The following is a 25,143-nucleotide window of genomic DNA, read 5'->3' on the forward strand; positions in this document are numbered from 1 at the left end:
ATAATATATATATCTATATATATATAAATATATATCTATATATATATATATATATATATACTATATATATATATATATATATATATCATATATGTATATTATATATATATATATATATTTATATATATATATATATATATATATATATATATATATATTTGTGTGTGTGTGTGTGTGTGCACATTTTTGTATGTATGCACATACTGGCCCGTCTGCTCTAAAGATTTAATAATCCCATGACGTTAGTTTTGTCAGAAACGGATATGTCGGTTGTCAGGAATTAGCAGTCGAAACTTATAAAAAAATTCTCCATGTCCTTTCCTGACATTTTCCTCAACTCCTCGTATACTCTTACGTTTCCATCATCGTCGGAAGACATAACTTCATCATATTATAAAAACTCGTCGCTTTGAGCACAGTGACTGGGCAAAGAAATTCTGCTCTGTAATAGCAGTGATATCATTCATATGTTTTTACATCCTCTGTATTAAATGGTAGGAAGTTTCATGCTATTCGATATTTTGTAACGAGATACCTATATGCCCCTTGGTGGTGGGTATCTGGTGGAGTTTAGAGTCAAACATTGAACGTATATAGAGCTTTGTGCCACATGCGACGATATTCTCTTAATAAATACATGACTTTATAACCATAGAGTCATCGTCATGTCCTGCCATAGAAGAACTCCTAATCCTTGTATTATAAGATTCTGAGTCATGGTACTAAGAGCGACATAAAGACGTATTGTTTTATCTTGGAAAAAAACTGGCAGTCTTTCCAAGGCCTTGACGACCAATAAGGCCAAATTTACTTGGCCGTAGGGGATGCAAAATCGCCCCTCGTCTGCTTATAGCGCTCCCCCTCTCTCTCTCAGAGCACGTCACGGCGGACAGCCATAAAAAAAAATCCTGAAATGGGAGTTTTCCTCTGCAATATTTACTGAGGGCTTTCGATAAGCTCACAAATAATTAGTCAGAATATGGGTTTGTATGGGGCATGACATTTATTAATTTCTTTCATTACTAAGAAAGTTATTCAGGTATAGTTATTCTCTCTCTCTCTCTCCTCCTCTCTCTCTCATCTCTCTCTCTCTCTCTCTATTAGCGGGTTCGTTCCTTAATGTCCTCGAATATGTGCAATATAATGATGAAAACCAGAAAATTAGTCAAGATGGTCAAGGTATATAAAGATTATTAGAAGTAAAGAATTAAGGAAAATGGTACATGATGTCAAAGGAATAATGTTATCCATAGCATTATGTGTTTTCATTGACTGAAGGTGAAATCGAATAGAACTAGGAACGTTTTATCTTTTAAACCACACATTTATTTTTCTGAAATGAAGGAAACAAAGAATAAAATTATATGTCAAAAAAATTATTCCTCCGAAACTCTTTTATTTTCCTTTTTATTCTCCCCAGGTTCAACTGAAAGTGGGTTGCTTTCTCTATTTTATCAGTTATACATATAAAACTTATAAAAAATGCAGTTATACTTGGGCCGGGTGACAGAGTATTTAAAAAATGAGAGCAAGAGGAGTTTTTCCACTGCTTTTTTAATAAACCTGTGTAATAATACATATATTCATACATTTCATAAGGTTCAGAGCAATGAAATTTTAGCTGGTGTGAATGATTTATGAAGTACATCATACAGATAAACACTCCGTGGCTGCTTCTTCTTCTTCTTCTTCTTCTTGTTTTTATTATTATTATTATTATTATTATTATTATTATTATTATTATTATTATTATTATTATTGTTGTACTTAGGAAGCAGACCCTCTCTCAAGCATACTTTATTACCAGAATCGGAGGACGCGCGATCTTATTATGAAAATAACCCCTCTCCACAGGTACGAGAACCCCTGAAGCAGACGCATGTAGTGTACCAGTATACATGCCCAGTCCGCGAATGCAGCGGCGCCTACGTAGGTATGACTACCATGCGACTGTCGAAGAGACTCTCGTGCCACGCCCAAGAGGGGCTATAAAGAATCACGCCCGCACCAAACATCACGAGGCCATCTCCCGAGATGTCATCATAAAGAACACGAAGATCATCGGGAAGGCCCCTGATGCCCGTCGGTTGCGCCTGCTGGAGGCGCTACTCATCCAGCAAATAAAACTTACTCTGAATACGACGCAGGAAGAATTTCTCCTCCCTACAAGTATGAGAAGACTGCCACCAACAATGACACCACCGATCATGACAACTCTATGGATGACAACGCCCCCGAACGAGGTATTCCTGCAGCCGATGGAAATCAAAGTAGCCGTGACGTCCCACAGCGTAGCGCAACGCCCATCAATGTTACAGCCCCGCTTAGGAGGTCCAGGCGGCTGCAGGATATGCTGCAACGCAACCATCGGCCGAAGAAAGTGGCTTGAGACCTGGCTCAGGCAGCCAATGAAAACAAGACTCACCGCCACCAGCCAATAGAAGACTAGCATGGGGCAGACCCCCTGCTGTCAACCTCAGATATAAGGAGGACGGACACCGCACCAAGATCAGTCCACCCTCAGCTTCCCAGCCCGAGGAATGTCTGGCAGCTCCAGACGAAAGCTCGCTTTAAGAAAGAGAGAGAGAGAGAGAGAGAGAGAGAGAGAGAGAGAGAGAGAGAGAAAGAGAGAGAGAGAGAGAAAATCGTTAATGACTTTGATGACTATGGTATCATAGTTTATCTGTAAAATTCAAATATATACACCTATTTTGACCCTGTATTTACCATGACCTCTATAGGCGCTCTACTAGCCTGTTTAAGTACCACTGAAAAAGCCGCTATTCGCAAAATAGAGAAGAATCTCTACAAGTGTAACGCTGCTGAAGTAGCCATTACTTTAATAAAGTATATTATTATTATTATTATTATTATTATTATTATTAATTATTATTATTATTATTATTATTATTATTTATTATATTATTTAAGTTTATTGAAAATAATAGCCCCGTTTATTTTTTTATTGAAGTTTATCTGTTCTTATTACTGAGTTTTCTTCTATACTCGGGTAGGCTATTAAAACGCCAAATGGGGGATTTATGTCAAAACGTCGTATTTGTCAAATTGAATATATTATACAAAATCCAATAAATTTGTATAGATATATATATATATATATATATTATATATATATATAGTATATATATATATATAATATATAATATAATATATAATATATATAATATATATATATAGTTTTTTATAGATATATATATATATATATATATATATTATATATATATATATATATATATAATATATATATATATATATATATATATATATATATATATAATATATATATAGTACGCTATATTTATCTCTCCCTTTGTATTTCGGAAACCTTGCTGTTGGGGGGGGGGGCCTTTTTGGTTTCTTTTACGGTATTCACATTTTGCCCGAGAGCTGAAATTACACCATCCCCTTAAATACGAAGAAGCACAGAAGAAACACGAACAATAACAAAACATCTTTCCTTCTCTCTCATTCTTTGCCTAGCTATGTGCTTGTCTTCCTCCTTAGGTGGAACATCATACAGTGATATTTCCATGTATATCGACCTCGGAATAAAAGTTTTTAAAATGTCCATCTCTTAGACTGTAAGCACAAATGCTTCTTAGCCTGTCAGAATAAAGGTAAAAAAAACATATCCGTGAGTAGTGCGGAGTTTCATTCAGTGTAATTACACGTGAGAGCGAGGAAGAATGCTAATTTAATACTGATGTTTACTGAGGCGTGTTATAAGCAAGTGACGTTCGCAACAACAAATCAATGTTACCGAAGACCCATCAAACAGAGAGAGAGAGAGAGAGAGAGAGAGAGAGAGAGAGATGTTGGTTCATGCAATGATAAGTGGCAACCGTTTTTACTTGATTTGTTGATAGTATGTGTGTTCGTTCCTCAGCAAAATTAATTGCTCATAAAACCTTGGAATTTGCTTCAGATATTGAGATGTTTTTTGATGACCTGCTTTGTAAACAGAACTTAAAAAAAAAAAAAACTCAATGATATACTCCCCAAGTTATAATGAAAGTATTTGACATTCGTAATGTGGTCATTTTAACTTAATTTTATGACATGCCCTATTGTTGGTACCTTAATAGCTTTCTTTAATTTTATCAAAAGGTATGACGTGTTGTGGTGTGTGTAAAGAAATTGGCAGATAAGACAGGTATGAGTGGGAGTTGTTTGTTGTGTTCATAGAATATTAGCAGCTACTGTGATACTCTCGAAGAAGTACTTATACACGATCTTTCAAGTTACATACATGGAGACCATTGCTTCCTTGAGAAAAAAATGAAATAAAAACCTTTCCCCCCGCCCTGTCTTTGAAGTTTAATGCTACAAACAGATTGGAGAGGATGAAACAGCACCAACCATAATGTGGCCACTAAATTTTAAAAGACGAAGAAACGTGACTTTGGTGGTCAGAAGGGCTCGTGATTTCAAAGCAGATATTTCTAGAATTTGTTCAGTGTCTTATTTAAGTGTTCTCTGCGCGCTCTCTTCTAATAATGAATTGGTGAGGAGAGATTCTACGGAAGACAAAACCCACGGTGTCGAGCTAAGAGCGGATACACAGGTTCAGAACAACTTTATATACGGTAACCTTTTATGTTCGATAAGCCTAAAATTCTCGTGAATGTAGACTCACCTTATAATAAAACATTGCCCGTCATGCTTAATGAGATTAGGAATTCATGCATGCTTAAGAGAGGGTTCATGCATGTATCCCAGCAGCTAAAGAATTTGCTTTTATTGAAAAAAAAATATTCAAGTGCAGTCACATCTTGCTTGGTTTAGCTCTTCTGCGTGTTTATTATCTTGGCAAAATGACGCCTCAAACAACCATTGAAAACAGTCACGTGACACCAATACAAATTCTGGCTTTCCTCAAAAGAGGTTCATAAACTGGAGGCCTTCATGGTATTTACAAGTCGACCTCATTACTGGTCAGATGTGCGCTGAATACATTTAGAATTATTATTTATTATGAGAGAAGATATTTTATTTTTATTCATGTATCCTTTAGGTAGCTGCTGTCATCTGTGTAGGTATTATTGTTTTTTTTTTTCTCTATCACAGTCCTCCAATTCGACTGGGTGGTATTTATAGTGTGGGGTCGCGGGTTGCATCCTGCCTCCTTAGGAGTCCATCACTTTTCTCACTATGTGCGCCGTTTCTAGGATCACACACTTTGCATGAGTCCTGGAGCTACTTCAGCCTCTAGTATTTCTAGATTCCTTTTCAGGATCTTGAGATCGTGCCTAGTGTTCCTATGATTATCCTTCTTATTTCTATTTTCAGGTCTTGATACTTATCCATTTTTTCCCTCTCTTTCTCTTCAACTCTGGTGTCCCATGGTATTGCGACATCAATGAGTGATACTTTCTTCTTGATTTTGTCAATCAAGAAGAAAGTATTATTATTATTATTATTATTATTATTATTATATTATTATTATTATTATTATTATTATTATTATTATATATCGAAATAATAAGAAAATTTTTGAAATCTAAGAAAAGGAGGGAAGCAGCAAAATAGAAAAAAATAGCAATTTTAATGAAGGATATGTGGGTAGCTCCTAAATGGGTCAATAATGATAATAAAAAAATCAGAAAGACTGAGGCTGCATGAATCCTCGTGTAATAAACGTAATGAATGAGGAAGCTCACGAAGAGAAGAGAGAGAGAGAGAGAGAGAGCGAGCGATGAGAGAGAGAGAGAGAGAGAGATCTATATATACCTTAAGACGATTGTCATCTAATGGAGTCCGAATTCTTGTTTTAGATCCTCAGTAAGCCTTCATGCCTCTAGATCTTCTATCCTAAGCTGCTCTTAATGAGGTTTCAGGCACAAGTCAATATTGACCAGATGCTTATATATATATATATCTTGGGCTCAGACACCAGAGAAAGAGAGAGAGAGAGCGAGCAGAAGGTATAAGAAGAGGAGGCAGAGAATAGGCGGAGGAGAAATATAGATGAATATAGATGAAGAGTAAAAGTTAGAAATTGGGAGACAGTAAAGTTAGATAACGTGCCGAGTGGGACACAATGTAGATGAATGACCTTTCACATATAAGAAAGCAAAACCAATAACAAATCGCATATATCAACCATAACATGTCATATAGCACTCCACTGATCAAGAATGAACACCATCAGGGAAATAAACACACTTTGTCCAAGGCCGACTTTCACACGAAAGTGTCACTGCTGTACAGTCTAACAAATGCCATACTTTCACTGCAAAAAATCAGTTGAAATGGTGTGCTTCGAAAAAACACTCGGTATGCAAATAAGTTTCCATGACGATGGCTCATCGTGACGCAAATGGACAGAGAGAGAGAGAGAGAGAGAGAGAGAGAGAGAGAGAGAGAGAGAGAGAGAGGGAGAGAGAACATATATTTATACATATATATTACATATACACGCGCATACACGATAGAACCATGCGAGAACTTAAAAAGTATCGTTTTGTTATTTCAATGGTTGTGGATTTGAGAGAGAGAGAGAGAGAGAGAGAGAGAGAGAGAGAGAGAGAGAGAGAGAATTAACAGTTGGTTTGTGTAATGAGAGAAGGTTCATGTTTACATCATAAATGACGAAAATAGTGCTAGTGATATATTTAGGAGTGGAAAAGACACTCGTTAAAATTTCTAGGTTAGAACGGAAGAGACAGAGCAAGGGAGCGAAATGTAATCCTCGTATTTGGAGATTATATGGAAAGGATGTAGTAGAATGATTTTAAAGAATATTGTTATTAAAACTAGACTTGGTAGGGGAATGAGTTGCAATGGCGTGTGTTTATGGCCCTTAAAGAAAAAAAAGAAAAAGGGTGTGTGAAAGATATCGCCTCTTGGAAACTCAATCTATGTAGGAAATTAAGGCGAGAGAGACAGGGAGAGAATATAGTAGACTGACTAGAAAAAATTATGGGTAAATCAATTTCAGTGTGCTTGTCATACCTATGATATGTTATTCTGTTTTTTTTTTTTCCTTTTTAAACTGTTTGCGATTTCTGGTGGTTTCGTGGCAGCTGCAAGGCTCTGAAGCGCCGCCCTGGTGGAAGAACACCGAACAACGTAGTACTAATATACAGATATTTACAACTTCAGGTAATATTTTTGCTCTCTATCTGTGGTATAGACATATCTCCCTAAAACCTACGTTGGTGAGGTAGTAGCAAGTGGTACTGGAAGTTAGCTGACTTACAGTCAACTATCTAACTAACTACCTATCTATTTATCTTTCTATCTTCCTATCTGTCGATATGATACTAAAACACTAAAACCGTTATTTGTTTTGTCACACTGGAGCACAAGATTCAAAGTGTTAATTTAGCTGTGTCCTCCCCTCCCCTCCCCTCTTCTCTTCCCCTTCCTCCCAACCCCCCTGAGCACAAGATCAAGTATTAATTTAGCTTTGTGGTCCCCCTCCCCTTTCCCTTCCCTCCTCACCCTCCTACTACCCCCTTCCCCTCCCATCACCCTCTGGTAAACGGGGCTGGTACTGCCTAGACTTTTGCTGGCTGTTATTAATAGTGTTAATTTAGCTGTTGATTTGTGCATGGGTATGGTATAGGTATTGGTATGGTATGGACATGGGTATGGGAATAGTATGGTATCGATATGGGTCTTGGTATGGTAGTGATATGGGTATGGGTATGCATAGGAATGGTACAGATATGGGTATGGTATGGATATGAGTATTGGAATGGTAGCGTATCGATATGGATATGGTACGGATATGGGTTGGGTATGAGTATGGGTATAGGTATAGTACAGATATGGTTATGGGTATTGTATTGATATGGGTATGGGAATTATATGGTACTGATATGGGTATGATAGGGATATGGGCATGGATATGTTCATTGGTATTATACAGGTATGGGTATAGATATGGGTAGTGTGTGGATATGGGTATGTTATACATATGGGTATTGGTATGGATATTATTATGATACAGATGTGTAGTATTGGTATGGGTATGGGTATTAGTATGGTGCAGATATTCATATTATTATTGGGTATGATACGGAAGGGATATTGGTTATAGGTATGGGGTTGAGGGTAGTAAATAAAAAAAGTAACCAAACGTATCACGGATGGTTTAGTTCTAGTATAATACTAACACTGTGAAACATTTGTTAGTTAGTTAGTTTGTTTATTTGTTTCTACACAGGAAAGTAAAGGGGGCTTGTGCTGACCGCAGACTTTTTCTTTGATTAGTAGCGTTAGATTAGCAGTGGGCATGGGTGTCGCACAATCATGGGAATGGGTATGGTTTTATGAATATTTATCCCTTTTAGGCACGGGCACAATTCGTAACTTGTATGATTTGAACTTTTTTTATCATTAATTAATAATTTATTACTATTAATATTGCTTAGCTCAGAACACGGTTTGTTAAGGTCAGAGGTGGTGTCATTGACAGCGCATTCACATGCTCCTCAGGCTGGTGGACGTAACTACCTCTGCAGCATTATAGCACTAGACCTAATAAGCTCACCAGTCGTAACAACATTTTCAAAACAGGAATTACAACAAAATTTCTTTTAATGTTGAAGGTTTAAGCTGCGTTAAAGCTGCTTGTATGTTGCAGAATTATTTGTAGGCCTAAAAAAATAATGTAATCCTTCAAAGATGTGATCTCTGTTACTAAAGAATTTATTTGTAGAGATTACCTGTTTTTTCAGTAATGAAATATGATGATGATTTTAATTATATGAAGAAGATGGCTATTAATGGAAAAATATACTATAATGTCAAGACCCAAGGAACACTTGTTTTTTTTAACTGGCTAAAAGTATTATTTTCTTAAAAGCTTTCTGATTCCTTTTTTAGCCTAATTTATTCATTCATAAGGTAACTTGACGTGTAAGAATGTGTCGATAAATTCATATGCTTTCAGGCCAGAAATTGTTAATATCGAGATGTGAATGGTAAGTTAAAAGTAAAAAAAAAACTAACACCTAGGACTAGGAACAAAATCTTGGCTTTAACTAAGAATAACTTTTCTATGGCGAATATTTGCTAGTAAGCCATAATTTTGGAAGTGGATAAGAAATATAACTTAAATTATTTTATTTCTTATTACATTCTTTCAGCGTTGATGCGCAAAAAAAAACTGAAATTATTTAAAATTTTATGGTTCCTTGGAAGCAATATGAATGTCATGACATATTTTCATAATTTTATTTAAAATTTGAAATGAGGTTTGATGATGACCTTTTCATTTATTTATTTATTTTTAATTTATTTATTGTATTTCTATTTTCTATTTTTATTTATCTACTTATTTTTTTTTCAAATACATCGGCGGTTCTTCCAGAATTTGGCTACACATGATATTTTATTGCAGTTTTGAAATATATGACAGATTTCACTATTATGAAACACGTTATGTCCTTATTGAATGCAATAATCGTGTTTTGGCATTGAAATAATAGATATATATGGAGCATTTCAGCTGTCATTTCAGCATTTTGATGGAAATCCTATGCCATCAATCACTAAATTTCTAAAACTTACGTTGGTGAGTTAGTGGACAGGCTGAATTGAAATGCACCATGCAACTATGCAGTAATTGTTTTCTTTATTATTTTGATAAATTGAAGGATGTTACCATCATACCTCGAAGGTTGTTCCCCCATCATCCCTTTCAACCACCTTGTGTCAGAGAACGTGAAATGATCAAAGTCCTTCGCCTGTGGCTTGAAGCCTGAGCTTCCCTGGCACAGGGGACAAGGCCTGGGATTCAGATGGTAGATCGAAACCACTTTTGCTTTTGTGACACTTTTTCTCCCTTTTTGAATCCCATTTGCTCATCCACCTCCGTGTCAATATAAGAATTGAATCGATTACTAAAACCCGTTGAATATCTTTTCAAAATTTAGCAATACTTTTTCAATTTTATCTGAAATTTACATAACAGTTCTATATATACGGAAAAATCAATCAAATGAACATGGCTAGTGCGCGTAGCACTCAATTTCATAGTTTAATTGAATTTATTGGTTGCATTTCGTTCATTATCTTTGAAGTGCTTAACTACAAAGTTAAGCGCATAAAAGTTTCCTATACATGATCGTGAATGTATATGTTTGAGGGTTATTGATTATGGTAATTAATAATATATATTAATTATCTTGAACTAGTTTGAAAACAATAATGACAGATAAAACACGAAGAAACAGCAGAAGGGCTCTCAAGGAAGATCAGAATTGAAATTATTATCACTCTTTTTAATCTAGAAATATGTGATCATTTTATACCAACCAGCAATAAATAATCTTGATGGTATTATTTGTTGCTTTAAGACTGACAGAAAAACCACGTTTCCTTCAAAGTAATTTGTCTACCTTCCTCTGTGCTCCCAGAAATTTTATTAAAGGCAATGTGATCTGATAAAGTTTTCTTTTTTAATTTGACTTATTCACATTATAACTTTGGGAATACTCAACCGACTGGGATGGAACTCTGGCTCTAGAAGTTTCCGACTGAGGTCTCTAATCTTGCCAGATTTCATCGAAATCCGTTAATCTGTTGCAGAGATCCAGATACAGAATTTTGACTTTCAGGGGATGTGGTAGGGGGTGGTTGGGTGGTTAAAGGTCCTAACGTATATCTGGAACAATAACAGTAAAACATACAACCGTGAGACTTAGTTTTGTGTTTCGTACAGTATGGGTATTGGTATAGTTATGGGTATGGGTATATTATGGATATGGGTATCGATAGGATATTGACCGTAGGTTTAAAATGTGGTAAATAAAAAAGTGACCCAATTTATCACGGACGGTTTAGTTTTAGTGTAATACTAAAACTGGGAAACATTTGTTAGTGAGTTTGTTTGTTTGTTTATTTGTTTGCACGCCGGAAAGTAAAGGGGACTTGTACTGACCGTAGACTTTTTCTTTGATTAGTAGGGTTAGTTTAGCTGTGGGCATGGGTGTGGCACAATCATGGGTATGGGTATGGTTAAATGAATATTATCCCCTTTATGCATGGGTATAATTCGAAACCTATGTGATTTGAAGTTTTTTTATTATTACTATTGTTATTGCTTAGCTCAAAGCAAAGTTTGTTAAGGTGAGCGTTGACGTCATTGACAGAGCGCGTTTACATGCTCCTCCGGTTGGTGGACGTAACTACCTCTGCAGCATTATAGCTGTAGACCTAATAAGCTCAACAGTCATAACAACATTTTCAAAACAGGAATAGGAATTGCAACAACTTTTCTTTGAATGTTTAAAGTTTTAAGCTGTTTTCAATCTGCTTGTATGTTGCAGAATTATTTATAGGCCTATGAAATAATCTAATCCTTCAGAGATCATAGATGTGATCTCTGTTACTAAAGCTTTCATTGTAGAGGTTACCTGTTGTTTCAGTAATAAAATATGATGATGATTTTAATTATATTGAGAAGATGACTATTAATCGAAATCTGTTAGTATTAATGTCAAGTCCCATGGGACACTTGTTTTATTGTTTTATTATTTTGTAACTAGCTAAAACTATCCTCTTCTGAAAATTCTTTCTGCTAACTTTTTGCGTATAATTTATTTATTCATAAGGTAACTTGAAGTATAAGAATGTGTAGATAACTGTGTATGCTTTCGGGACAGAAATGGTTAATATCAAGATGTGAATGCTAAGTTAAAAATAAAGAAATCGAACACACCTAGGCCTAGGACAAAAATCTTGGCTCTAACAAAGAATGAATTGCCATGGCGAATATTTGCTAAGAAGCGATAATTTTTGAAGTGGTTTAGAAATACAACTTATATAGTTTTGATTTTTGTTTAATTTTTGTCCAGATTTGGAGCGCAAAAACAAAAACATCATATAGGACTATTTTAAGATTTCATGGTTGCTTGAAGACAATATTACTGTCATAACAAATGTTTTTGTGTTTTTATTCAACATTTCAACTAGGGTTTGATGTTGATTTTTTCTTCAAATAAATCGGTGATGAGTGAACGAGTTTTTAACAGTTCTTCCGGCATTTGGCTACACGTGATATTCTATTACAGTTTCAAATATATGACAGTTTCACTCTTATGAAACACATTATGTCCTTATTGTATGCAATAATCGTGTTTTGGCACTGAAATAATAGATGTATATGGAGCCTGCCAGTTGTCAGTGCGTGCACTTTGTAGGAAATCCTATGCCATCATGTCGTATCACTTAAGAGCTCAGTTGCACTAATTGTATCAATAAGTCTTGTCTTTAACATATTACCATGAGAGTTTTATCAGGCTGACTTAAACAAAACCGTGGAAAACGACTTCTATTACTATATTTGACTTGAAAAATATATGTATTTGTTTATGTGTAATAATTCTTGGCGTCGTTGTTAGTTTGGTAAAAGTTATCGAATTGTTGTACCAAGGAGGAAAAAACTAAAGTTTATAAGGATGGTAGCAGCCAGGAAAATAATCTTGTTCATGCAAGCTTTATTCTTTTGCCCGTTGATTAGGCAGCTATTTTTACTGTTTTGTCCTTTTTTGAAGAATTAATATCTTCCACATCGAATAGAGTAACAGAAGCTGTTTTCTTGGGAATGGTTAGGTCGTCCTGATAAGATTCTCACAGTTATATGTTTAAGACAAGTAAGGTACTGAGTGTTGTCACACTCAGTACCTTACTAAGCCTTTCTAATAGTGGACAAGAATATTCTTATTAAATTGAAACCGTCTTTGCGCTGATGTGCCATAATAATGTGCTAAAATTATGAGACATGTTACAACAAAAAGCGTACCTACTGCTAACAGGACATTAAACAGGCTGTAAAAACTTGTGAGTAAATCAATTTCAGTGTTTTTGGCCTACCTACGATTATGTTATTCTGTATTCCGCCCTGGTGGAAGAACACCAAACAGCAGAAGTGAAATCATCTAAGTCCTTCGCCTATGGCTTGAAGTCAGCGCTTCCCTGGCACAGGGGACACGGCCTGATATTCAAGTGATAGAGCGAAACCGCTTTTGCTTTTGTGACACATTTTCTCCTCCATTTTTAAATCGTATTTTGCTGACCACTTCCGTGTCAATATGAGAATCAAATAGATTACTAAAACCTGTCGAATATCTTTTTAAAATTTAGCAATAATTTTTCAATTTCGTCTGATTTTAACATAAGTTCTAGATATACGGATAAATCAATCAAATGAATATGGTGGGGGGGAAAAGAAGTGATCATAGCATTTAAATGAAATTATTCATTGTAATTTTGAGCTGTCATCATTATCTTTGAAGTGCTTAACTATAAAGTCAAGCACATAAAAGAACTTTTAACTTTTTCCTACTCGTGAATTTTATATGTTTGAGGGATATTATTGCTATTGGTAATTAATTCATCTGCTTTCCCACCGTTATCCCTACATTAAGGCGTCGGTGGCCTGATGCTCCTTATCCACTCTCTTCTATCTAAGGCGTCATTCGCCACCAATTAATTAATATATGGTAATATATATTTGACTAGTTTAAAACAATAATTATAGATAAGAACACGAAGCAACGGCAGAAAGGCATGCAAGGAAGATCAGTATTGAAATTATCATCACCTCTGTTCACTCTGAAAATATGTGATTGTTTTATACCCAGCTAAAAAATTATCTCGATGGCATTATTTCTTGCCTTAGGACTGTCAGAAAAATCACGGTTCCTTCAAAGTAATTTACCTACCTTTCTCTGTGCACCCAGAAATTATATTTAAGTCATTGTGATCTGCTCAAGTTATTATTTTAATTAGATTTAATCGCATTATTCCTTTTATGTATTCTTACATTATAATGTAGTTCTTTGTCTTGTTATCTAAGCGTCCTCTACTCCAAGGTGCTATAAAAAACGAAAAAAAGTACCTTTCATCGCAGAAACTACTAATGACGCCTTGTTTTGTACTAACCCCTCTGGGTTCAAAGTATTATGTTATATCCATTATATATTGTGTGTTCGACAAATTATATAATCAGCGATATCTTCGCACGGTCGTGTTCTTTTACATTTACCATACGGTGTTTAGTACTAGAACCTCAGTGGGTGAGACGCCTAGATAAGAACCCAAAGTAGCACCGTCCTTTGTCTCGAATCATCTTATCCAGATGGTGCCTAAGGACAACAGATCTTACCCTTCTCGGAAAACTTTATAATTTTTCTCTTCTCTTTCTTCATATGGTCTATTTTGTCATTCTTATCTTTCTTTTAATATATTATTGAATAAGTGCTTCTTCTCTTTATCTCTTTGATGCACTGAAGGCCGCCCTCTCTCTCTCTCTCTCTCTCTCTCCTCTCTCTCTCTCTCTCTCTCTCGTCTGTGACATTTGTCTTGAAGGAATTGAATGGAATCGTCTTCCAAAAATCATCTTTGAGTCTCGGCTCGGAAACTGCCATTTAGGTAACACATAGGGGTATGGTTTACAACAATTTTAGGCTATACACACACACACACACACACACACACACACACACACACACACACACACACACATATATATATATATATATATATATATATATATATATATATATATATATATATATATATGTATATATATACTGCCTCAGTAGTTGGTGGTTAGTAAAGCCTAACAACTCGGAGTACACACAACTTTACCCCAACTTTGGCCCTTTATAACTTTGGGAATACTCAACCGACTGCGATGAAACTCTGGCTGTAGAAGATTCGACTAAGGTCTCTAATCTTGCCAGATTTCATCGAAATCCGCTAACCCGTTGCAGAGAGACCAGATATGGAATTTTGGGCGCTTTACAAAACCGCGGATTCGAAATGATTAACGAGTTCGAAAGTGACCCTTAATGCATTTATGAAAGCGCGCCAAGATTATTCCCTTTAGACTCTCTATTCCAATAAGTTTCGTCTGGTGTGTCTTAATGATTCACACATTGTTCTCTGTTTCTGTTGCCGGTTGATTACACCATGAACCTATCATCCTTAACCGGGGTTCCGTGAATATCGCCAGGGGTTCCGTGAGAATTCATGTTTTATTTAATTTATGTGTTATTTATAGTATATATTTTTTTCGTTTAAACATGGCGTGAGAAATTTGTAGTCCTATAAATTGATTTGTATCGTAAAACATATCGTGCGAGACTTTCTTTCCCGTTGTACGAAAAGGTAATTATCACAAATGTTTATATATTATAGAATAATATATATATATATATTATATATATATATAGTAGACTATATGAATATACTATATATATATATATATATATATAACAAACAATTTCCGGCGAGCAACAGCTCGAAGAACAATCCAAGGCGGGTCAGGGAAAGGCACTATCCTTATGCATTTTATTAAAATATATGCCGACGTTTCACAACTCCACATAGTTGCATTTTCTAGGCTGCAAACAAGCGAACATGGCAGTCAATAAACTAATAAAATCCGAATTACATATAATTAAATTAAAATCTTCAGAATGTAATTAATAAAACATTTACTTAAAGAACAAGCAAATGGCTGGTGACAACCTACCCAGAAGGAAGTTAAAAACACTACTGTACTCGTATAGAGTTACAACGAGAGAGAGAGAGAAAAAAAACAATGAACATACAGACAGAGAAAAACAGCTCAACAAGACCATCAGGCAATAAGCAATTGTGTGGATGACGTTTGGGGAGTTTAACGGTGGTACGGTCAATTTGATAATAATGGATTCTAGTATTGTTAAGTCGTGTTCTTCTTGTACCTGTCCTACTATTGAAAAATCTTTATTGTCTATATAGGTTTTACATATTTTTGAATGGTTTTTAATATTGGATTATTCAGGGCTAGACAATCTGCTCCCAGTTCTGAAGCTGACCCCTCTGTGAGCATCAATGCGCACTCGCAACAGCCTCTTTGTACATCCGTACACGCCCAGGACAAACATCCATTCAGTCCTGAATACTTCTACTCTGGTCACAACAGCGACATCGGCCATAACGGATTCTGTGATTCAGATTCATGTCAGTTTGGAATCGTGTTTTTTTGAAATTCATGTCACATTAATTCGATATTTCATGTAGCTTTTATTTTATGGGGCTTCGTTTTATATGAATATTTTATTAGACTTTTAGTAATTCCATACTCAGACACCCAACAATACTTTTTATAGAATTACAAAATGGGCCAAAGGAGAACAGTTTACCAGTAAACATAATACGCTCAATCCTATTGTTCGTATCATTTGTAATTTTCGAAAACTTTTTCATTTATTTTCATATTTTATTCACTCTGTTCGACAAAAGTCGATTAAAAATACTGCAATTGTATTAAGATTTTTTTCGTTTTTATAATTCATATAATGTCTGTTACTCATCCTTAGGGCACATTATGTAAAAGCTCATCATGAGACGGCATAGTCTCAGATGTAGTATTCAGTCCATAAAGTTATGAGAAATTTACTTTTTTAAATGTGAATCTTTTTGCTAAATCTCCTCTGTGTTACGTATTGTTTATAGTAACACGTAACAAACAATTGTGCCCTAAAGTTGCATGAAAATCAGTGTTAATACATAATGGAAAAGAAAACACGAAGAGAGAACATCAGAATTAATACAATGGCATTCACAGAATGATAAATTAGTTTCAAATTTCGGCAATAAAGCCAGGCACTGAACAATGTCAGTTCTTGAGCCAACGAAAGGAGAGAGTTGGAGTGGCTGGAAAAGCGAGATAAAACGGATCCAGAAAATAAAGGAGATGAAGCACAAGGGTCCAAAAGGTGTAACTGGGAGAAATTCTCCAAGAAGGAACGGAGATTTGTAATGCAATAAGCATTAAAAAATGTACACTTTTGAAACGGGTTTGCATAATCATTACACGTAACTCCATTGCAAACTTCCTTCCTTTGCCTAACGCCGGTGTTACACTATGCGGCGGAACCGTATGCGGCACCGCCGCATTGCCTGCATCCTGTCACACATAAATGGCCAAATCGCTCAGTCTATCCCCAGTAGCTAGCTTGGAGTAGGTTGACTATCATTTGCTCCAATTATTATAATTTGTATTACAAACACATAGATAATAAATTTTGTTACTTTGGATAGGTAATAACAACTATATTTTATCTTACCTTTCTCGTTTCTTCTTTCTGCTGATTCATATATGGCTACTTCTCGTATATTATTTTGCCTATTTCAATACATGCTTTCTCTATAGAGTTCTTACCACAACATTCTTTATCATTCATTTCCCAAAGTGCTGGCCTTGCATGAATGCATTCAATGAATAAATCAACGTCAAAATCATAATAGTTGTAAATGAAAGTGGTTCAGGGGAGCGCCGGATGCGGCGTAGCCGTCTGGTGTGACAACGTGCATAGAACTGTGTGTATTTTCCCACGACAATCGGCCGGATGCAGCGTTGCGGTTGTCCGGCGCTGCCGCAGCATGCTGCGGCAAAGTGCGGCGGAAACGGCAGCGCCGCACTTGTGTTACAGCTCTTATTGGTTTGTGTGTGATATCACCATGTGCGTCGCCGCATACGGTTTCGTCGCAGCGGCGATGCCGCATAGTGGGATGCCGGCCTAACTGCCATCCACACCCTGCAAAACATAAACTCACACTCATAAGTATTTACATTCAGAAATATGTTACCCTCCAATGCGGTATTCTATAATGAAATCCCATTACTACTATTATATAAATGTTTTTTTTTCTTTTACTTTTGGTTTAGATACTTTTGGAGCGATCTACAGCAAACCTTGCGATCAATCTCAATAGAATAGTATTCAGTTGCGAATCTGTTCCCACTGTGACCACTTTCCAGGTTGAAGTGTAACATTACGCTTCCACAAATGCCGCTCCAATAAACTATAACTCCAGCGTCCCAGAGTCGTTGAAACGATGTCAAGTGATTGTCAATGTGGTTTTACAACCCCTTATTCTAAGAAAAAATTGATATCAGCCTTTGTCCATTCAAGCGTTTTATTTAGTCTGGTGAAATAGGAAATACACACAAAACTCTTGGCTTGTATTCAGCATGAACTCAACTAGACGGATAAATGAGGTATTTTCGTAGTGGTAAAACACAATACATGATATTGCGTACTCAAATGCATGCAAACACCGATCTTTGTAAGTCCGGAGATGGGTAGAAATAACTCAATGTTAAGGAAATTGGTATACTGTCCAGCGGATGCATTTTCTTATATGAAACACTACTCCAGCAAAGCAAAATCTTGTTAGACTAATGTAAATGAAATTATCCTTTGAGCAATAAAAAAACAAACACGGAGGGGTATAATTATAGCACTTTAAATCATGAAGAACTAAATAAAAACTTCTTTCAGTTTTCTTCTGAAGATGGAAAAAGAAACCCACAAAATTACCGAGTATAACTTGTTTACCAGTAAGTATTTGCATGGTATTAACACTCGAGTACTTGCAGGCCCTAGTTGTCGCCCTTTGTCAATTTTGTGGGTTCCTTTTCCCAACTTTATATCATATTGTGATATCAGGGAACAATAACAATTTTCTTATTGCGTTCGGAATTTGTTTATACAGGAAGCCGGGCGAAAAGCTTTGAATGTTTAATTTTTAAAGGAATAGGATGGGCGATGGCAGGCGGAAAAGACTAATATTTTCTTTTGGGAAACGGTAGGGCATGGGAATTGGGGAGCAAATATCTGGGGAGAGAACTATAACTGTGTTTTGAATTAGTGATTAAAGAGGAAAACGCTGACATATCCTACTCCACTTCCACAGGAAGGTTTGGAAATAAATAGGCATCATTGTTTCTCAAATATATTCATTATCATCCTATCTCTGTCATGATGAGTGACGAAGACTGTAGCAGTGGACGTGAACTTACATTAAATACATTTTTCATGTGCTTAAAATCTTATTTCTAGGAAAGATATGATCAAGACTACAAAATCTGAATTTACGTCTCATCAAATCAACCGATTAAACAAACGGTAAAAGGAACTTTATGATCTCACAAAACCGCCAAAATTGGCTAATGTACTTAAAGCTACAAAAATCAGTAAAAATCAGGAAACCGGTTATAAGGAGCCAGTAGCTATTTCATCACCTACTTCTGATTTTTCAGATAGTTCATAAAATACGCGTCCCTTATTATATAGATACAGCAAGAAGATACTGAACGACAATGTTATTGTAACTGTCTCTTCAAATACCTAGTCTCTCTCTCTCTCTCTCTCTCTCTCTCTCTCTCTCTCTCTCTCTCTCTCTGTCTAATGCACAAAAACACGCGCACACTCCGCGCTCTCCTTCTTTCTCTGTCTCTCGATATAAAAACAAAAAAAGGCATATGAATTATAAACACCATCCAATCTTGTAGGTATCTGCTCCTCACCCTGAAGTATGTGCTGCAGAATAATAAGGAATGATTTACCTTAATGTAGAGCGATCAAGGTTTAGGTAAAGCAACTCAGCGTAATATCTTATATCTTTCATATCTGAATAGTGAGTTAATGAAGACCCACTATTTACCGAGTAAATAATGAGCATCAGCCATCGTAATGAATTATAAATGCTCCTGATGGCTCGGCAGCTGTATTGAAATCTTTGTTTTAGGGAATGTGTAGGCAATAATGGTAATAAAGAAATATCTTCACGACTTCATCAAAAATTAGAATCAGCTCATCTAAAAATAAAATCAACTCATCGATCTATAAACGCATAGAAAGTTTAATAAAATAAAATTCTCCTTTGAAACTCCGTTATTCAGTTCTTCAAAATATTTCTAGCAGTCGATGCAACTGACCTTTATTGTAATGGATATTTTGTCTGTGAAACTTCCATGCAAGTTGCCTAAATGTAACAATGGGGAAACTCTTGAATAGAAATAGGAGAATCACAGCCGCCTTGCCTCTTACTCATATATTCTATTGTTTGGTAACTGAAATCCAATATGATTTTGACTTAGTTCCATAGATGTCAGACAGTCATCGTTGCTCATCCATATAAACACTCGCAATAAGGGATGAAATATAGTCACATTGTAATTCTCATTCATTTTTGCAATTCCTGATCTCCACTCATGGTTGATATAAGATTAGTAATTAACAAGGAAGTATATCGATACTACAGAAACTGGTGTTGCTATCATTCGCCGTTATTGCAAAGTACTCTTTGACCCACCAGCGAAATCTTTACCAATTCTATAAGCTATTGCAGTGATTGTATTATTAGTTAATCTTGTGTATTCACATTGAGCTATTTCACAGTGCTGATGACGTTTGGGAAAAAGCTGTTTAGAAAAGAATTCACTCTGCTAAGTTACTATCAATATGTTTAAACTAAAAACGCATTATGTATAAGGTAAATAACTCATAACAAGGGGGAAACATGTACTATATCCATGCGCGATCTTTAGAATGATTTTGGCAGTGGTTAGTTCCAGTTTATCTCATCAGAGACAACCATTTCAAATGGTGAGAGCTACAAAGGAATTGTGTCCTCTTCATCTCCTCAAAGCAAAGGAGTCCATACAATTCGGTGTATTTTGAACCGAGCAAAGGCAGTCCACCATCTATGCAACACTTGGTGTTTGGTAGGGTAAAAAAAAAAAAAATTGGTACAACACAAATGCTTCTCTGTTCAGGTGCTTAGATGACATTCTACGTCACACTATCAGTCACACTGTATCTTGATAATTTTTTCCAAGACTGACTTTTGTAATGAAATATTCCTTCCCCTCTCTCTCTCTCTCTCTCTCTCTCTCTCTCTCTCTCTCTCTCTCTCTCGCGTCTGCCGCAGAGTTGTGCGAGATGAGGATCCCTGTAATTTCATCTTGCCATTATTTGCAACAACTTTTTGTTCACCACTTCCTTTCCTCCTCCTCAGTCTTTCCCTGTCATATTTGTCCCGTTTCGGTGAGTGTAAATTTGTCTGGCAGGCGAAAGAGGTCCTTCATTCCCTTTATTCCATTAGGCTCCAACAGATTACAATTCCTATTGCAACATTCACTGAGGGGGCCTTCACTACTCTTCCATCGCACTCTCCATTCTAACGGGGATATCTCTCGGTCATTCTTAGTTCTTAGAAGATCGCCGTTTCTATGATTCATTTCATGTTATAAGAATAATGCCAACTGATAGAAACAGTTTTGGTTTTTAGGATATAAGCAAAAATTTAAACGAATGGACTTCATAATGAAATCATGTTGAGAAAACAGTGCGCGCACGAAAACAAAAGTAATCCAACACGATCCACTGATCAGAATTGAAAATGAAATAAACCAGTGAAATGGGGCTGCCCGCACATACACAGTACAACGACGACAGTAACTCCCGACCTCTCATAAACGAAACCCAGAGCTCAATTCTTGATCCACAGAATAAATGGAAGAGTTAACGATTCAGGAATACATCCAAATTACCGATTTCTGACCTTCAGTAAGAAAAATGGAAATAACAGATGATGAGGGAATCAAGCCGCCCCTCCCTCCCACCCCCCCCCCCCCACACACACAAAAAATATCAGTTTCATTTTGTTTATGTAACTATCTTATGATCCTGCCAAACGATGTTCATTTTATGTTGTTATTTTCATGGAAAGTATATCTCCGAATACAAACAAAATACAAAATTATCATTTATTCAGACTCGAAATAAACAATAAATAAAAGTTTTATGCTCTAGGTAAAATATACCACAACCGAACCAGAAATGCATAAAAACCTAATCACAAAGATTCCATACCTTGAAGATTTCAGGGCGATATCTTTTCGTGTTTGAACCGAGATGTGGCTGGTCATTCTCAAAATATTTAAAGTCCTATCCTGAACAAATGCATAACTATATGCGTATTCCCCAAAAACTTCCGTACCGTGTGTAAACGAGCAACATTTCCGGAAGGCGAGAGCAATTCGCCGAACCATTCTCAAATTGATGGTGTGTGTAACTTATTCCCTCATCAACTGGGCCAGTATTAAATTGATAGTTCGTACTGCATCTCCCGCAGCCGCCACTGGGCAACCAACCCTGATATTGCATTCTAGTGACGCACCGTTTTTAAGTGTGTTATGTTGTTAGCCGTTGGGTGGAATATTTAAGAAAAAGTATGTACTGATTTTAAAGAGGGACCGTTACAAAGTCAGTGACTGGACCCATAACCATAACCATACAAGCAAGTCTTTGTTGTGTAATTCATGGCTAGTCTTTATAATGACGGGTATTGGCGCTATCCGTTCATCCTTTGGGGATATGTAGTAAAGTCACGCGTGAAATCAAGAGGCTCCGAACTTCTCGTAGTATTTATTATATTGTTGAATATTGATTCTATATTATTACTCGTTTGCATAGACCTGCTCATGTCACTTCCGTTAAGCGGCCGCTTGAGTATATATGTTATATTAATAGTCGGCTATTAGGATATGTTAGCTCAAAGTGCAGAGTATATGTATACATAATCCTTTATGAGTAAATCAACTGAACCCAACAAGAGCTATATCTGTGGTTAATAACTACCTCAATGCGTATGCGGAGTTGATCAATATACCACATCGGCCAAATCCTCAATGGTTGGATGATGAGCCAATCCATTTTTGCAATCCTGTATAAAACTTATTTTTCGTGGATATATTTTTGCATACACAAACTACGAAAGCTTTTATGTAATGCGATATAGTTTAAGAATGCATTTATATATTTATTGCCATAAGTTGTATTTCAATATTCAAATGTCAGTTATTAAAACTCGACCAAGAAATAAGTAAAATACATTTCCGCAAACAGCTTACGGCAACAATAACTAGATAAATAACATATTCATTAAATCAAGTAACTCGTAAAAATGGAAAATTTTATAAATTTTAGGTAGTCGGGTAATTACGTTTTCAGTCACATGCGTAAAAGTCTCTCTCTCTCTCTCTCTCTCTCTCTCTCTCGCTCTCTCTCTCTCATCTCTCTCCTCTCTCTCTCTCTCTCTCTCTCTCTTAAAAATATTATTATGGCATAATAAAAAAATTAAATTTTCAAAGAAGTGTGAGAGGAGAGAGTTTATTAATAGGAGACAGAGAGAGAGAGAGAGAGAGAGAGAGAGAGAATGGTAAGAGTATGTAAACTTGAAGGACGGGTCGTTATTTGGAGAAAGAGAAGCAAATACAGATGAAAACATTCCTGTATCCCAAAATACAGATTAAGTAATCCTAAAGTTTTGTGAAGAGATGAAACTGCACCAAATGTTTATGATCTTCCAGCGTACGTCCATCTGTCTGTCGTAGTTTAAACCACCTCACTAGCAACTGTTTTCTTCTTCTTCTTCTTCTTCTCTACATCTAGAATACGTAACCGCAATTCTTCCTTCTAATAAGAACAATTTTGACCAATTTACTCGATTTTTTACTGGTCCAGTGTCACAGCCGATATGGAACAGTCTTCGAGTTCCAAACTGGAAAACACTGAAACAATTAAGCAACAACGTTTGGAAAAGAAGGGGTAAAAGTTTTTGCTAAATTTTGAGAGATATTAGTTTTGTTATTGATGGACGAACACAAAACTACTGTATAGAAAGTGTAAGAGAAGAAAGTTGTCTCTAAAAAAAAAAACACTAGTTACATTACCTAATGGTAACTGTTCGTCTGTTGTCCGAAATTCTACCTTGCAAATACCAATCCGCTAGGACCCGAGCTGGTTCTCTGTCCTGACAATATTTCACTCTACTTTTTATAGAGACACATGACTTTGATGACTAGACAAATATCTGTATCGGAAAATGTGATCTTTTGAATCACTGATACTTCAAAGGTATTGCTTGCAGCTGCCCTCTCTCTCTCTCTCTCTCTCTCTCTCTCTCTCTCTCTCTCTCTCTCTCTCTCTCTCTCTCTCTCGTACTTTTTACCACATAATGCCTCGCTCACGTTTCTTTTTTTATTTGAATTCTGGCAAAAAGAGAGAGAAAAAGAGTACCTTTCAATCTTTCTTTCGAGTACGAACACTGGAATCCACTCGATCAGTTGTGCAACTGAGAAATGGCCTCTCCATAGTACAACTGGAATAGAATGAGGACTTGAACTGTTACTGAAGTACCAACTTTTTTGGCCAGGAGTCAATAATGCCTCTAATGAAAAATTAATTAAATTATTCTTATGATACAATAAAGTACCACTGATAAGAATATAAATGTTGTGAAATAAATTCTAAACCTCCAAATATGAAACTGCAAGGGCTGAAGACTTACCAAGACAAGAGAGTAACAGTATGTGAATTACCAGAACAGTTCCATATTGAGAAAGAGAGAGGGAGAGAGAGAGAAGAACACATCCTTGAGCATCGTGGCATGGATTAATTTCAAGCAAACGCAAAGGATAATGAAAAGTAATACTCGATATAAAAGTAGTTCGTCATTCAAGTGTCTTGATGTTTTGACAGGAATTTTGGTCCTATTTGGATTCCTATCTCTGTATTGTCTGGGTCCTGTCTGCAAATGAATCACCCAATAAGCCTAGTGTGCCCTGGAAGGAGGTCGCTTTTGAATACCGTTTCAATATACACAGGCTTCAGAGTTACTGGGAGTGAAAATGATCAGCCTCATAAGAGGAAGAGGTCACACAAATGAAGATGGGGGATGTCATCGTTCAGCCATCATTTGTGTTTTATCAATATAATTTTCCTTATAAGAGCTAACGACCTTTTTGGCTGATATTTCGTCGTTAGATTATGCTGCTTGTTTAGAATTCAGCTTTCAAATACGGCATGTCGAGAAAACTATGTATATATTATGTAAAGAAGCTCTCTTAAGAAATATATTTTTAACTATTTAGCGGTGAATTCGTATATAACTTAGATTATAATTTTCAATAAGCAGCATTTGGAGGTATGTTATCAACTTCCCTGTCCTGATATTTTTTTTACGTTAAAAATACGTATTAAATATATTGAGCATATAGATATCACACAGGTTTCTAAATAAATGTGCTTGTGGCGTATATATAAGCAGGGCCTAAATACTCGATGAACTTGAAAAGAAGGAATACCTTTTCCTTAGCCCTGTAGCTGTTATTGCACTCTTTACACAACAGAGGAAGATTTCATCAAAGCATAACCTGATCATTCCCTCTACAGTAAATTTGAATGAAAAGGGAAACTGTGCGGAAGACGAAAGCCTGTTGAAGCACTGATCTCTCCCAGGAGGTGTCCCCTTTTCTCA

Source organism: Macrobrachium nipponense, chromosome 17, assembly GCF_015104395.2.
Source record: "Macrobrachium nipponense isolate FS-2020 chromosome 17, ASM1510439v2, whole genome shotgun sequence".
NCBI classification, from domain to species: Eukaryota; Metazoa; Arthropoda; class Malacostraca; order Decapoda; family Palaemonidae; genus Macrobrachium; species Macrobrachium nipponense.